Here is a 14,504-nt window from a genome sequence, read left to right on the forward strand (position 1 = left end):
AATATGCTACTGGAGATCAGTGGAGAAATAACTCCAGAAAGAATAAAGGGATGGAGCCAAAGCAAAAACAATACCCAGCTGTGGATGTGACTGGTGATAGAAGCAAGGTCCGATGCTGTAAAGAGCAATACTGCATAGGAACCTGGAATGTCAGATCCAGGAATCAAGGCAAATTGGAAGTGGTCCAACAGGAGATGGCAAGAGTGAATGTCGACATTCTAGGAATCAGCGAACTAAAATGGACTGGAATGGGTGAATTTAACTCAGATGACCATTATATCTACTACTGCGGGCAGGAATCCCTCAGAAGAAATGGAGTAGCCATCATGGTCAACAAAAGAGTCTGAAATGCAGTACGTGGATGCAATCTCAAAAATGACAGAATGATCTCTGTTCGTTTCCAGGGCAAGCCATTCATATCACAGTTATCCAAGTCTATGCCCCAACCAGTAACACTGAAGAAGCTGAAGTTGAACGGTTCTATGAAGACCTACAAGACCTTTCAGAACGAACACCCAAAAAAGAATGTCCTTTTCAGTATAGGGGACTGGAATGCAAAAGCAGGAAGTCAAGAAACACCTGGAGTAATAGGCACATTTGGCCTTGGAATACGGAATGAAGCAGGGCAAAGACTAATAGAGTTTTGCCAAGAAAATGCACCGATCATAGCAAACACCCTCTTCCAACAACACAAGAGAAGACTCTACACATGGACATCACCAGATGGTCAACATCGAAATCAGATTGATTATATTCTTTGCAGCCAAAGATGAAGAAGCTCTATACAGTCAACAAAAACAAGACCAAGAGCTAACTGTGGCTCAGATCATAAACTCCTTATTACCAAATTCAGACTTAAATTGAAGAAAGTGGGGAAAACCGCTAGACCATTCAGGTATGACCTCAATCAAATCCCTTATGATTATAGAGCAGAAGTGAGAAATAGATTTAAGGGCCTAGATCTGATAGACAGAGTGCCTGGTGAACTACGGATGGAGGTTTGTGACATTGTACAGGAGACAGGGATCAAGCCCATCCCCAGGGAAAAGAAATGCAAAAAAGCAAAATGGCTGTCTGAGGAGGCCTTACAAATAACTGTGAAGAGAAGTGAAAAGCAAAGGAGAAAAGGAAAGATATAAGAATCTGAATGCAGAGTTCCAAAGAATAGCATGCAGAGATAAGAAAGCCTTCCTCAGGGACCAATGCAAAGAAATAGAGGAAAAGAACAGAATGGGAAAGACTAGAGATCTCTTCAAGAAAATTAGAGATACCAAGGGAACATTTCATGCAAAGATGGGCTCGATGAAGGACAGAAATGGCATGGACCTAACAGAAGCAGAAGATATTAAGAAGAGGTGGCAAGAATACACAGAAGAACTGTACAAAAAGATCTTCATGACCAAGATAATCACGATGGTGTGATCACTCATCTAGAGCCAGACATCTTGGAATGTGAAGTCAAGTGGGCCTTAGAAAGCATCACTATGAACAAAGCTAGTGGAGGTGATGGAATTGCAGTTGAGCTATTTCAAATCCAGACAGATGATGCTGTGAAAGTGCTGCATTCAATATGCCAGGAAATTTGGAAAACTCAGCAGTGGCCACAGGACTGGAAAAGGTCAGTGTTCATTCCAATTCCAAAGAAAGGCAATGCCAAAGAATGCTCAAACTACCACACAATTGCACTCAGTTCACACGCTAGGACAATAATGCTCAAAATTCTCCAAGCCAGGCCTCAGCAATACATGAACCGTGAACTCCCTGATGTTCAAGCTGGTTTTAGAAAAGGCAGAGGAACCAGAGATCAAATTGTCAACATCTGCTGGATCATGGAAAAAGCAAGAGAGTTCCAGAAAAACATCTACTTCTGCTTTATTGACTATGCCAAAGCCTTTGACTGTGTGGGTCACAATCAGCTGTGGAAAATGCTGAAGGAGATGGGAATACCAGACCATCTGACCTGCCTCTTGAGAAGTCTGTATGCAGGTCAGGAAGCAACAGTTAGAACTGGACATGGAACAACAGACTGGTTCCAAATAGGAAAAGGAGTACATCAAGGCTGTATATTGTTGCCCTGTTTATTTAACTTATATGCAGAGTACATCATGAGAAACGCTGGGCTGGAGGAAGCACAAGCTGGAATCAAGATTGCCACGAGAAACATCAATAACCTCAGATATGCAGATGATACCACCCTTATGGCAGAAAGTGAAGAGGAGCTAAAATGCCTCTTGATGAAAGTGAAAGTGGAAAGTGAAAAAGTTGGCTTAAGGCTCAACATCCAGAAAACGAAGATCATGGCATCTGGTCCCATCACTTCATGGGAAATAGATGAGGAAACAGTGGAAACAGTGTCAGACTCTATTTTGGGGGGCTCCAAAATCACTGCAGATGGTGACTGCAGCCATGAAATTAAAAGACGCTTAGTTCTTGGAAGAAAAGTTATGACCAACCTAGATAGCATATTGGAAAGCAGAGACATTACTTTGCCAAGAAAGGTCCGTCTAGTCAAGGGTATGGTTTTTCCTGTGGTCATGTATGGATGTGAGAGTTGGACTGTGAAGAAGGCTGAGCACCAAATAATTGATGCTTTTGAACTGTGGTGTTGGAGAAGACTCTTGAGAGTTCCTTGGACTGCAAGCAGATCCAACCAGTCCATCCTAAAGGAGATCAGTCCTGGGTGTTCTTTGGAAGGTATGATGCTAAAGCTGAAACTCCAGTACTTTGGCCACCTCATGTGAAGAGTTGACTCATTGGAAAAAACCCTGATGCTGGGACGGATTGGGGGACGGAGAAGAGGGTGACACAGAAGATGAGATGGCTGGATGGCATGTCTGACTCGATGGACATGAGTTTGAGTGAACTCCGAGAGTTGGTGATGGACAGGGAGGCCTGGTGTGCTGCGATTCATGGGGTCGCAAAGAGTCGGACGTGACTGAGCGACTGAACTGAACTGAACTGAACTGAACAGGTCCAAGCAGCTCAGGTTACCAGGTGCTTGGCGAGCCTGGTCTTTGCGACCTATCGCCTCCCCCAGCCCTGCTGCTCGGTTTTTGTGGTGTACAACGGGCGTGCCTTCGCAGGTGTGCCGTGTGTCTCTTCTGGGGAGCTGATCTCTGGCTTCCACCCTCCCAGCGGATGTTGACCATCCAGAATCCCAGGGAGTCTTGGGTAGCAACGAAGCCTGCTTGCAGTTAGGTAGATGATGCCTCTCTGGAGCCACAATTGCCCCTTCAGGCTCTGGCTTCCCTCAGCAGCCTGCATCTGGTGGGGGATGGGCCAGTATGCAGCTGGCTAGCTCTGCTCAGTCCTTTGTTCTGTGAGCAGGCCTGGCGGTGTCTTAGGTTAGGGCTTTTCTCGTGATAGCTATCCCACAGTCTGGTTTGCTATCTTAAGTTAGGTCTCTCAGATTGCCCTCGGGGCATTCAGGCCTGGTCCTTACTCTAAGCAATGCAGCCCACACCTGCCTGCACAGCCCCCGCTTGCTAGTGGCAGATGCGGGCATCTGCGCTGCTTCTCCACTGGGGGAGTTACCACTGGGCTCCTAATCTGTGGGCTTTAATTATTTATTTATTTTCCCTCTTGATTATGTTGCCCTCTGAGGTTCCAAGGCTCGCCACAGACTCGCTAGTGAGAATGTTTCCTGGTGTTTGGAAACCTCTCTTTTTTAATACTCCCTTGCTGGGACAGATCTCTGTCCCTACATCTCTTGTCTCTCTTTTTATCTTTTATGTTTTTTCCTACCTCCTTTCAAAGACAATGGGCTGCTTTTCTGGGTGCCTGATGTCCTCTGCCAGCATTCAGAAGTTGTTTTGTGGAATTTACTCAACATCGAATGTTCTTTTGATGATTTTGTGGGGGAGAAAGTGGTCTCCCCATCCTATTCCTCGGCCATCTTAGCAAATTAGATACTTTTAATGAATGTGCCACCATAGCTGGTACCTGATATATTGAATTCCATTACGGTGGTTTAACCATAAAATTAACACAAAGTCTATGCTTGTCAGACTCATCTGTCCTCTAGAGAGGGCTGGAAACTGAGTTTCAGTCAAATTCAGTTCAGTTCAGTTCAGTCGCTCAGTCGTGTCCGACTCTTTGTGACCCCATGAATCGCAGCACGCCAGGCCTCCCTGTCCATCACCATCTCCCGGAGTTCACTCAGACTCATGTCCATCGAGTCCATGAGGCCATCCAGCCATCTTATCCTCTGTTGTCCCCTTTGCCTCCTGCCCCCAATCCCTCCCAGCATCAGAGTCTTTTCCAATGTGTAAACTCTTTGCATGAAGTGGCCAAAGTACTGGAGTTCCAGCTTTAGCATCATTCCTTCCAAAGAAATCCCAGGGTTGATCTCCTTCAGAATGGACTGGCTGGATCTCCTTGCAGTCCAAGGGACTCTCAAGAGTCTTCTCCAACACCACAGTTCAAAAGCATCAATTCTTCGGTGCTCAGCCTTCTTCACAGTCCAACTCTCACATCCATACATAACTACTGGAAAAACCATAGCCTTGACTAGAGGGACCTTTCTTGGCAAAGTAATGTCTCTGCTTTCCAATATGCTATCTAGGTTGGTCATAACTTTTCTTCCAAGGAGTAAGCGTCTTTTAATTTCATGGCTGCAGTCACCATCTGCAGTGATTTTGGAACCCCCCAAAATAAAGTCTGACACTGTTTCCACTGTTTTCCCATCTATTTGCCATGAAGTGATGGGACCAGATGCCATGATCTTCATTTTCTGATTGTTGAGCTTTAAGCCAACTTTTTCACTCTCCTCTTTCACTTTCATCAAGAGGCTTTTTAGTTCCTCTTCACTTTCTGCCATAAAATTAGACTCTTAAAATTAGCCTTTTACACATAATAAGCAGACTACTCCATTCTTATTTATATATTCTTTAAAAAGAAAAAAGTTAATGTCCATAAAATTGATTTGGGTTTAAGCCTCCCTGTTATGACTATAACCTAATCACTTAATCCTATTACTATTTTGAGTGAAGTGAAGTGACTTCGCTCAGTCGTGTCTGACTCTTTGCGACCCCATGGACTACATGTAGCCTACCAGGCTCCTCTGTCCATGGGATTTTCTAGGCAATAGTACTGGAGTGGGTTGCCATTTCCTTCTCCAGGGGATCTTCCCAACCCAGAGATCGAACCCAGGTCTCCTGCATTGTAGACTGATGCTTAACCGTCTGAGCTTACTATTCTGAGCTTCCACCTTTTATTTGAATTTTAGTTCTCTACCAAAAAATGTCTGACCTTATCCCTTGCTTTTCCCTCCTTGCTGTTTATCTATATTTGTATCTACATCTATGTCTATGTCTATGCTGCTGCTGCTGCTGTTAAGTTGCTCAGTCATGTCCGACTCTTAGTGACCCCATGGACTGCAGCCTACCAGGCTCCTCCATCCAAGGGATTTTCCAGGCAAAAGTACTGGAGTGGGGTGCCATTGCCTTCTCTGGTCTATGTCTTTATCTATAAATATTGTAGAGGGGAAGAAATGCTGTTTTCCCCATCATTTTATTTTGAAAATTAAAAAAATATTATAGTACAGTTAAAAAAGTAGTAACATGAATCTCTCTGTATCTCTCACTTAGACTTGCCAATTTTTTTTTTAAAATTTCAATACCTTTTTATTATGTGACTAAATCTTTTATTGTTGACTACAACATCTTCTTGATGTATATTAATATATATGGGATCATTTAAAAATTTTTTCCTACATGATTTTAATTTCATCCAAATTGTTATGCCCACTTATCATTGTTTCTATTTTTTTTTTCCACAGATAACATGTATACTTTACTTCTTTCACAGACTTGCCCCTGAAAGGAAAGAAAAAACAGTGGCTGGAGGGGAGGAATGGCTGCGTACAGAGCAAGCTGTTCTTATTCTTTTCCAGGGATGAAACTTGAACATGATTGTGGTCCTGAGGAAGAATCCAGATGAAAAGGTTAGAGATGTCTTAGACAGTTTAGGCTACCGTAGCACTACAGGCTGGATGGTTTCTAAACAACCCACATTTATTTCTCACAGTTCTTGAGGCTGGAAGATCTGGGTGCCAGCATGGTCTGATTCTGATGGAGACTCTCTTGCAAGTTTCACACTGCTGACCTCTCACTCTTTCCTATCTGGTGCAAAGTATGAGGGAGCTCTCTGGGATCTCTTATAAGGGCATTAATTCCATTCATGAGGGCCCCACTTTCATGACCTTAGATCATACTTTGCCAAACTAGTGCTTATCTTCTCTCTCTCAAATTTTTTGTCTCTCTCTTCTTTAATACTATGGGTTGTGAAAATTTTCAGTGCATAATAATTCGTTAGCATTATTATTATTTTGATGTCAGATTGTCCCATATTTGACCAGAGAGAGTCCCTACAGGCTATATCTCCTTTGTGCTTTTGACATGATCATATATATCCATTATATTTTAATTTCTCTTGATTTTATATCTTAGAAGATTTAACCTTCAGGTTTGCTACTATTTTGCTATCTCCTGTATGAATCTCCTACCAATATGAATGATTTAGTAATTTGAAACAATTACTTGGTCTGCTCAATGTCTTTAAGGCAAGATTTATATGTATGTAGGAAAGTGAAAGTGTTAGTGTCTCAGTCATGTCTGACTCTTTGAGACCCCTTGTACTGTAGCCTGCTAGGCTCCTTTCTCCAGGAATTCTCCAGGCAAGGATACCGGAGTGGGCTGCTATTTCCTTCTTCAGGGTATCTTCCAGACCCAGCAGTAGAATTCGGGTCTTCTGCATTGCAGGTGGATTCTTTACCATCTGATCTTCCAGGGAAGCCTATATGTATGTATGTTGGTTTAGTTGCTAAGTCATGTCTGACTCTTGTGACCGCATGGTCTGTAGCCTGCCAGACTCCTCTGTCCATGGGTTTCTCCAGGCAAGAATACTGGAGTGGGTTGTCATTTCCTTCTCCAGGGAATCTTCCTGACCCAGGGGTCGAACCCTGGTCTCCTGCATTGCTGGCAGATTGTTTACCAACTAAGCTACAAGGGAAGTCCCTATGTATGTATAGGTTGATATTTTTATATGCCATGGTAAATTATGTCTTTTAAAGAAAAATTCTTATTAAATGCAAAGTCTACTACTGAAGATTGGAATGGGAATAATGAACCTTAAATTGGCATTTGCTGCTTAGTGTAACTTTATCTGCAACATTTTTTTCAATGCTTCTGCTTAGTGCTGAGTGTCTTAGGATATTTTTTCATATGTAGTTTTAAATTAGATGTTATGACATGTAATGTACTCTCAGAATTCTGAATTAACTAGCGATTTAAAAAAAATTAAAATACCACAGGGATTTTCAGATGAACAATCCAGTATTGTTCAGAAATGCTAAATTACAGGACTTCCTTAAAGAATTTTCCTGGTGGAAGTATATTTTAAAATGCTTGCAGTGTTCCATGCTGGCCATTTTTTACAGAATAGTTTGATATGCATTGCCTCTTAAAAAAAACTGTCACTACCTTAGTTCTTTCTAAATATTTTCTATATGTGTCATTAATGTTTTCCTTTTGAAAAGGAGAAAAATATTTTCCAGAGCTGGGCTATTCTCATGACATAAAGTGGTTTTAAAGTGTTTATTTCATAAAGCAAGATTTAGCTAAAATGTCCACTGTTACCCTGATGGTTTAAGTATAAACTTAAAGATATAAGTTTACATGTCCCAAGATATCCAGGCAGTCCCTTGCTCCAGATGGTCCTGGGAAATAAAGAAGCTTTAGTTCTAGTCCCAGCTCTTGTCTTAATTCACCAATGCTATTGTTACGTGGGCTTCCCTGATAGCTCAGTTGGTAAAGAATCTGCCTGCAACACGGGAGATCCCGGTTCAATTCCTGGGTCTGGAAGATCCGCTGGAGAAGGGATAGGCTACCCACTCCAGTATTCTTGGTCTTACCTTGTGGTTCAGCTGGTAAAGAATCCTCCTGCAATGCAGGAGATCTGGGTTTGATCCCTGAGCTGGGAAGATGCCCTGGAGAAGGGAAAGCCTACCCACTCCAGTATTCTGGCCTGGAGATTTCCATGGTGTCACAAAGAGTTGGACATGACTGAGTGACTTTCACTGTTCACTCACTCACTGTTGCTACATTAGGCAAATTATTTATTCTTTTTGAGGTTACGTTCTCTACATTAAAAATAAGACAGTTTGATTAGATGATTTCTAGAACCATTTCCAGTTCTAAATTTCTGTGAATCTTTGGTAAGAGATCTAAAATTTCACTACTGAAGAAAGTACTAAGAGAAGTACTTCCTTTCATCTGAAAATTCACCTTCAATTACCTTTTTTTTTGCTAGAGATGGAGATGACAGCCAGTAACTGGGACTCTAGGATGGATATAATGCATCTCTGCTGGTGCTTTCTTACACAAATTTTATAAACACAAATTGTTGCATGTGCATAGCCTTGCTATGCTGAATAATATGCACATACTACTTTGGTACAAATATGGAGAAGAGGACGGCTGGAGATCAGGCTCTTTCTTCTCTTCCAAAGTTTAAAAAATGCATTAATGCCAGTTCACAGTACTTTCCCAAACGGGGGCAATGTTAGGACAAATGTGTTCATTTGAAGGACATTGCAGGTTCTAAATCTCTAAGTACCATCTCTTCAATACTATCTCTCTGCTCCTCAAGTTTTAGCACATCCAATTATTTTCTAAAACATAGTAAAGGATTCAATACATTAGTGACAATAGGCTATCTCCTTGGAGCAGTGGCTTATCTGCCTTCAAATAAATTACGGGGGGAAATTTATTCAATTCAGAGAAGCAATATTTCTTACACACTTTCTGGAAAATATTTTTCCAAATGTTCTAATTTAGACATCCACTTACTGCTGGCTTAATGATCAAAAGGATTTAGAGAGCACAACACATTTTGAAGTTGACGTGATTTAAATGCCTGTTCTGCCACATCCCTTGTTCTTAAATGTGTTCCCTCAACTTGCTGAATTTATAGAACCAGTTTGGGAGAAGAACAATGTTTCTGCCTCCCGTAAGAAATTCCTCAAATTCTTTACAGTGACAATCAAGAGAAAATTGGAGTTGTGCTTTGTGAGACACTTCTTACATACTCAGCAGCAGTAAAAGTTTTTATTGTTCAGGTTTTAGAATGAAAATTACAAAGTTTCTTTATTCCTTTGGTCTTTCAAAGCATAGCCTGTGCTGCACTAGACAAAAAACAAGCAAAACCACACAATTAACTACAGGTGGATTGCTTAAGGCATGAGCTTTATGATCAAACAGACTTGGATTCAAATACCAGCTCACACATTTGATAGCTCTCTGATTTGGGTTATTGCCCTTAAGGAATCAGAATCTCAGTTTTTTATCTGTAAAGTGGGACTCAATGTGTAGTGTTATAAGTTTTATTTTATTTTTTTTTTATTTTTTTATTTTTTAAATTTTAAAATCTTTAATTCTTACATGCATTCCCAAACATGAACCCCCCTCCCACCTCCCTCCCCATAACATCTTTCTGGGTCATCCCCATGCACCAGCCCCAAGCATGCTGCATCCTGCGTCAGACTACATGTAATATACTTCAGATAGTCCTTGGAACATATGAAAGGCTAGCCATTGTTAGCTGGTTGCTAACTTTTAAATTTTATTTCTAAAAGTTGAAGGAGCATTTAAAAAATGGGATTAAGTACATTATAACTTCTTAAAGAAATTAATGATTCTTTGCTCTAGTGAAATGCCCAATGTTCATATTCCCTTAGTAGGCTTATTCAGATTAGGATCAAAACAAAAAACACACATTAAGTTTGGTCAAAATTTTCGTTAACAGTCTTTAATCTATTGGCTTCTTTCCCTCTTTTCCCCCATGCTTTTCGTTTGTTGAAAAAAATTGGATCACTAGTCTTGTAGTATTTCTCACATTCTTGTTTGTCTGGTTATATCCACCACGTGCATGCATGCTCGGTTGCTAAGTCGTGTCCGACTCTTTGCAACCCCAAGGACTATAGCCCACCAGGCCCAGACTCTGTCCATGGGATTTCCTGAGCAAGAATACTGGATTGGGTTGCCATTTCTTTCTGCAAGAAGGAAATACCCACCATGGTGTTATTGAAAATGTTAACTGAAAAAAATCAGAATTTAAAATTTAACTTACTGAAAATTTAAATTAACTTGCTGAAATTAGTAAGTTAATTTAGCTAGATTCAACCAGACTATAAAGTCTATGAGGTCAATTTCTTATTACTGTTTTACATCCTTGTAGGGCCTGATGACACAGGGCTAGGCAAATAATACTTTTTCTATCAATTGCTGAGAGTAACAATCCTTCTTTTGACTCACATATGTTACCATTTACTTTAGGGATGAAGTAAGAATTAGATTTAAGAATTAGGTCCTGCCTTGCCATAATTTTTCTCTTTGCCACTGGAAAAAAAAATCATTAAATATCTCTGAGCTTCACCTTACAAGTCTATAAAAGGTGGATGTTCTGCCTCATAAATTTGCCGTGGGAATGAGAAGATGCATGAGTGATAATATAAGTGCTGGTTAAAAAAATCAGGGTTATTTCTGTTGAATGAAAGGTATCAACACTTAATATTTAATTTTAAGATCAGCAGTTGAGTGAAAGGCTGAATGAACTTGCTGATTGAAAAACCGCCCTGATATTTAAAAAAAGGAAACTGACTTCTCCTATGGTTTCCATTTCTCTCTTGGCCATCACCATGCAGTTTGCATGGCGTATTATAATTGGAGAATGAGCTTTCTCCTGTTTCTCTCACCAAGTGAAAATTCAGTTGAAATAATGATTGGCTAAGGTGGCAAATGAGACAAGAAACTATTATTTGGACTCAGAAATCCTGATTATAGCTACCTTAGAGTTTCTCTGAAAGCAATGAGGACTGGGCTCAGGTCCAAACTAAGCAACTGAAGAATCAACTAATCATCAACTAATTTTTAACCAATGGCAACTTAAAATGGATTATCCATAGAAATAAATATGAATGCATATGAATGCAAATGTTATTACAAAAAGTGTCTTTCCAATGAACAGTAGATAAATGCGCAAGGAGGGTCATTTGAAGTAAAAACAATGTTCTGATTTCAGTTTTATCAAAGGCTCAGAAAGTACCAAGTATTTGGGCACCTAATGTGTTTAACAGTTTATAAAACAGCTTCAGATTTCTATTTAGGATGGTTCAGGCGGTAGTGTGTGCCTACAATGTGGGAGACCTGGGTTCCATCCCTGGGTCAGGAAGATCCGCTGGAGAAGGAAATGGCAATCCACTCTAGTACTCTTGCCTGGAAAATCCCATGGACAGAGGAGCCTGGTAGGCTACAGTCCATGGGGTCACAAAGAGTCAGACACGACTGAGCGACTTCACTTTCATTTTCACTGTAAAAAGTTATAATTTACAATTGTGATATGTATCGTGCTGGGAAGACTGCAGTGAATGGCCGGGAAAGGGCACAATCACCGAACTGCAGGAATGTTGAACATGCAAGACCAGTTCCACTTGTAGATTTAACTGGAGGTTTACGTCTCTCTACTCTCTTTTGGTTTGGATTGAAGGTATTTTTAGTAAAGGAAACAGAGACACATATACATATACAAATAAGACAGAGCAGTGGTTCTCATCTCAGGGAGACTACTGAGAAATGCTAGCGTCCAGAGTCCACTCAAGATCAGTTGCAAATCAGAGTATCTGGAGGTGCGGCCTAGGTATTTTATGGCTGTCATGCCAAAAAGTTAGAATTGGCACCTTTAAGTTTTGCACTCAGTTGAAAATGGGAAGCTAGTACTCTTGCCTGGAAAATCCCATGGATGGAGGAGCATGGTGGGCTGCAGTCCATGGGGTCTCTAAGAGTCGGATACGACTGAGTGACTTCGCTTTCACTTTTTACTTTCATGCATTGGAGAAGGAAATGGCAACCCACTCCAGTGTTCTTGCCTGGAGAATCCCAGGGACGGGGGAGCCTGGTGGGCTGCCGTCTATGGGGTCGCACAGAGTCGGACACGACTGAAGTGACTTAGCAGCAGCAGCAGCAGCAGTGATAAAATTAATTTTAGGAAAGCATATTACATTTGAAAATTGCACTAAGTCAGGAAGAAAGGCAGATGAGGTAGCTATTTTGTTTGTGCCTTCTATGAGCATAATTGCAAACCCCACACTGAGCCACTGTTTAGGTTTTTTCAGCCCTTTGAAATTATCTCAGGTCTTTATGCTTCTTTTTTCTTCTCCGGAGATTACCTCCTTTTTAAGATTAGTCAACTTTAAAGATTCTATAGACATTTTTGATTTTCTAACACGATATTCTTCTTGAGACCATTTTTATAATGTGAAATGTCTTAGGAAAGTCATTTACTAAATAAAAAAATACTGATCAAGTTTTACCATAATGAGTAGACTTTCAGGTAAACATTATCTGGTCTGAAATATCAGTATGTTTTTGACAGATTTTTTTCCCCCTCAGTAACTGTTGAGAGAGTTTTAGTGTGTAATCTGATATTACACATTTGAAATCTCATTTGGAAAATCTGTTGAATTTTCAAGAATTATGTTTTTCTAGGGGGTAGACAAAAGAGAAAGTTTCTTTGTCCAATTTATTTCAAACTTCTGTAAGTTGTAGTTTCCTGGAAGTTAGAATATTTTTCCATTTATCCTACAGTCTTTATTAGTTTGTTTTAAGTCATTTATCTTACTGCCAGGATTGAAGTGTAAGGATGAGTTGATTGATAAGGAAATATAATTTTTGGAGTTGCAAATTTTGAACTTTTAAGATTTGAAAAGACATGCAAATAGATATTCTATAAGTTTATTCTTTTGTGTTATTAGATACTCGTTAAGTTTCAATTACCCTTTGAAAACTTCTATGGCGATTAGTCATTTTTCCTGTCTATTTCATTTGCAGAGTATGCCCAGCCACTTTTCATTATTGGTTTAGACTTCACACAGTCTGTTGAAAGGATTATAGATGGATGGCTTCTCAAGGTCCTTTCAGATTCATATATTGATAAACCTACGACTAAAATTAATCTTGGCTCCACTTTGATGAGTTTATTTATCAACGTGCATGGCAGAGCTATAAGCAAAAATTTGTCAGTTTCAAACCATCAAAAATAACTACAAAAACAAAATATTTATCAACTGCTCGAAGTTCAGGGGTATACAGTCTGAAAACAGCTTTATTCCTCTCCCACACCTGATTTTTAGGCGTTTCCTTCTCCAGTATTTGCTAGCATTTCAAACAGACTTTGTAGCTTGTCAGTCATTAACAGGTATATATTAAAAAAAAAAAAAGTCCATTCTAAAACAACGTCTTAATCTTGCTTCCAATGTAAAATTTTCCCCTCCCTAAGTGGGCCATTGGGTGTGATAGTTTCAAGATCCCCTTGGCTCCCCTGTGCAGCCATGTATAGAATGTAGGATGTTCATGCATTTCTCAACTGTTGTCCAGATCTGAAGTCCACAAAAAACATCCTATTTCACATCGTGCTATAAGTAGTTTAGTCATACTTTGTGCTATAATAAGGACTGAATGATGTGGCAGATAGAGTCTCAAAATATCTGTGTTCTTGCTACCTGGAATCACACTTGTTACATTAACACAGAAATAAGTAAATGATTTCACTTGGCGAAATGGCATTAATTTTTTTTAAAAAAATTATAGAACCTCTTTTACATGAGTAGAGAGAAATTACGAGCTTAAAAAAAAATCCCCATAATCCCATGCACTTTAACTTTATATCATTCCTGTTAAATATAACTTAAGAGCAGCTGATATGGCAATACTAGCTTTCTTTCTAAAAATCAAAGATTTCATGTTAATAGCCATTATTAATAGTTGGAATATACTGTTGTGATCATACCTCAGCCCTGGACAAAATGACTTAGCCAAAGGGTGGTCATTTTTAAAAAAAAATAATTATTTTTTTCTTATTGAAGTATAGTTAATTTATAATGTTTGTAAGTTTCTAGTGTACAGAAAAGAGATTCAGATAGAATCCATACATATATGGATATATGGTATATATTCTTTTTCAGTCTTTTCCATTATAGTTTATTACAAAGTATTGAATAAAGTTCCCTGTGCCATACCGTAGGATCTTGTTGTTTCTCTATTTTATGTGAAGTAGTTTGTTCATCCTAAACTCCTAATTTATCCCACAACCCACCCTTTCCCTTTTGGTAATCGTAAATTCCTTTTATATGTCCATGAGTCTGTTTCTGTTTTGTAAGTAAGTTAATTTGTATCACTTTTTAGAATCTACATAGAGGTGATGTCCTGGTATTTGTCTTTCTCTTCCTGGTTTGCCTAGTTCAGTGTGATAATCTCTGGCTCCATCCATGGTGCTGCAGGGGGCATTGTTTCATTTTCTGGGTCTGAGTAACATTCCATTGTATCTACATGCCACATCCTCTTCATCCATTCATCTGTCAGTGGACACTGAGGTTGTTCCCATGTCTTGGCTGTTGTGAATGGTGTTGCTATGAACACAGGGGTGCACGCATCTTTTCAAATTGGTGTCTT

Source organism: Ovis aries, chromosome 5 (genome assembly GCF_016772045.2).
Source record: "Ovis aries strain OAR_USU_Benz2616 breed Rambouillet chromosome 5, ARS-UI_Ramb_v3.0, whole genome shotgun sequence".
NCBI lineage: Eukaryota > Metazoa > Chordata > Mammalia > Artiodactyla > Bovidae > Ovis > Ovis aries.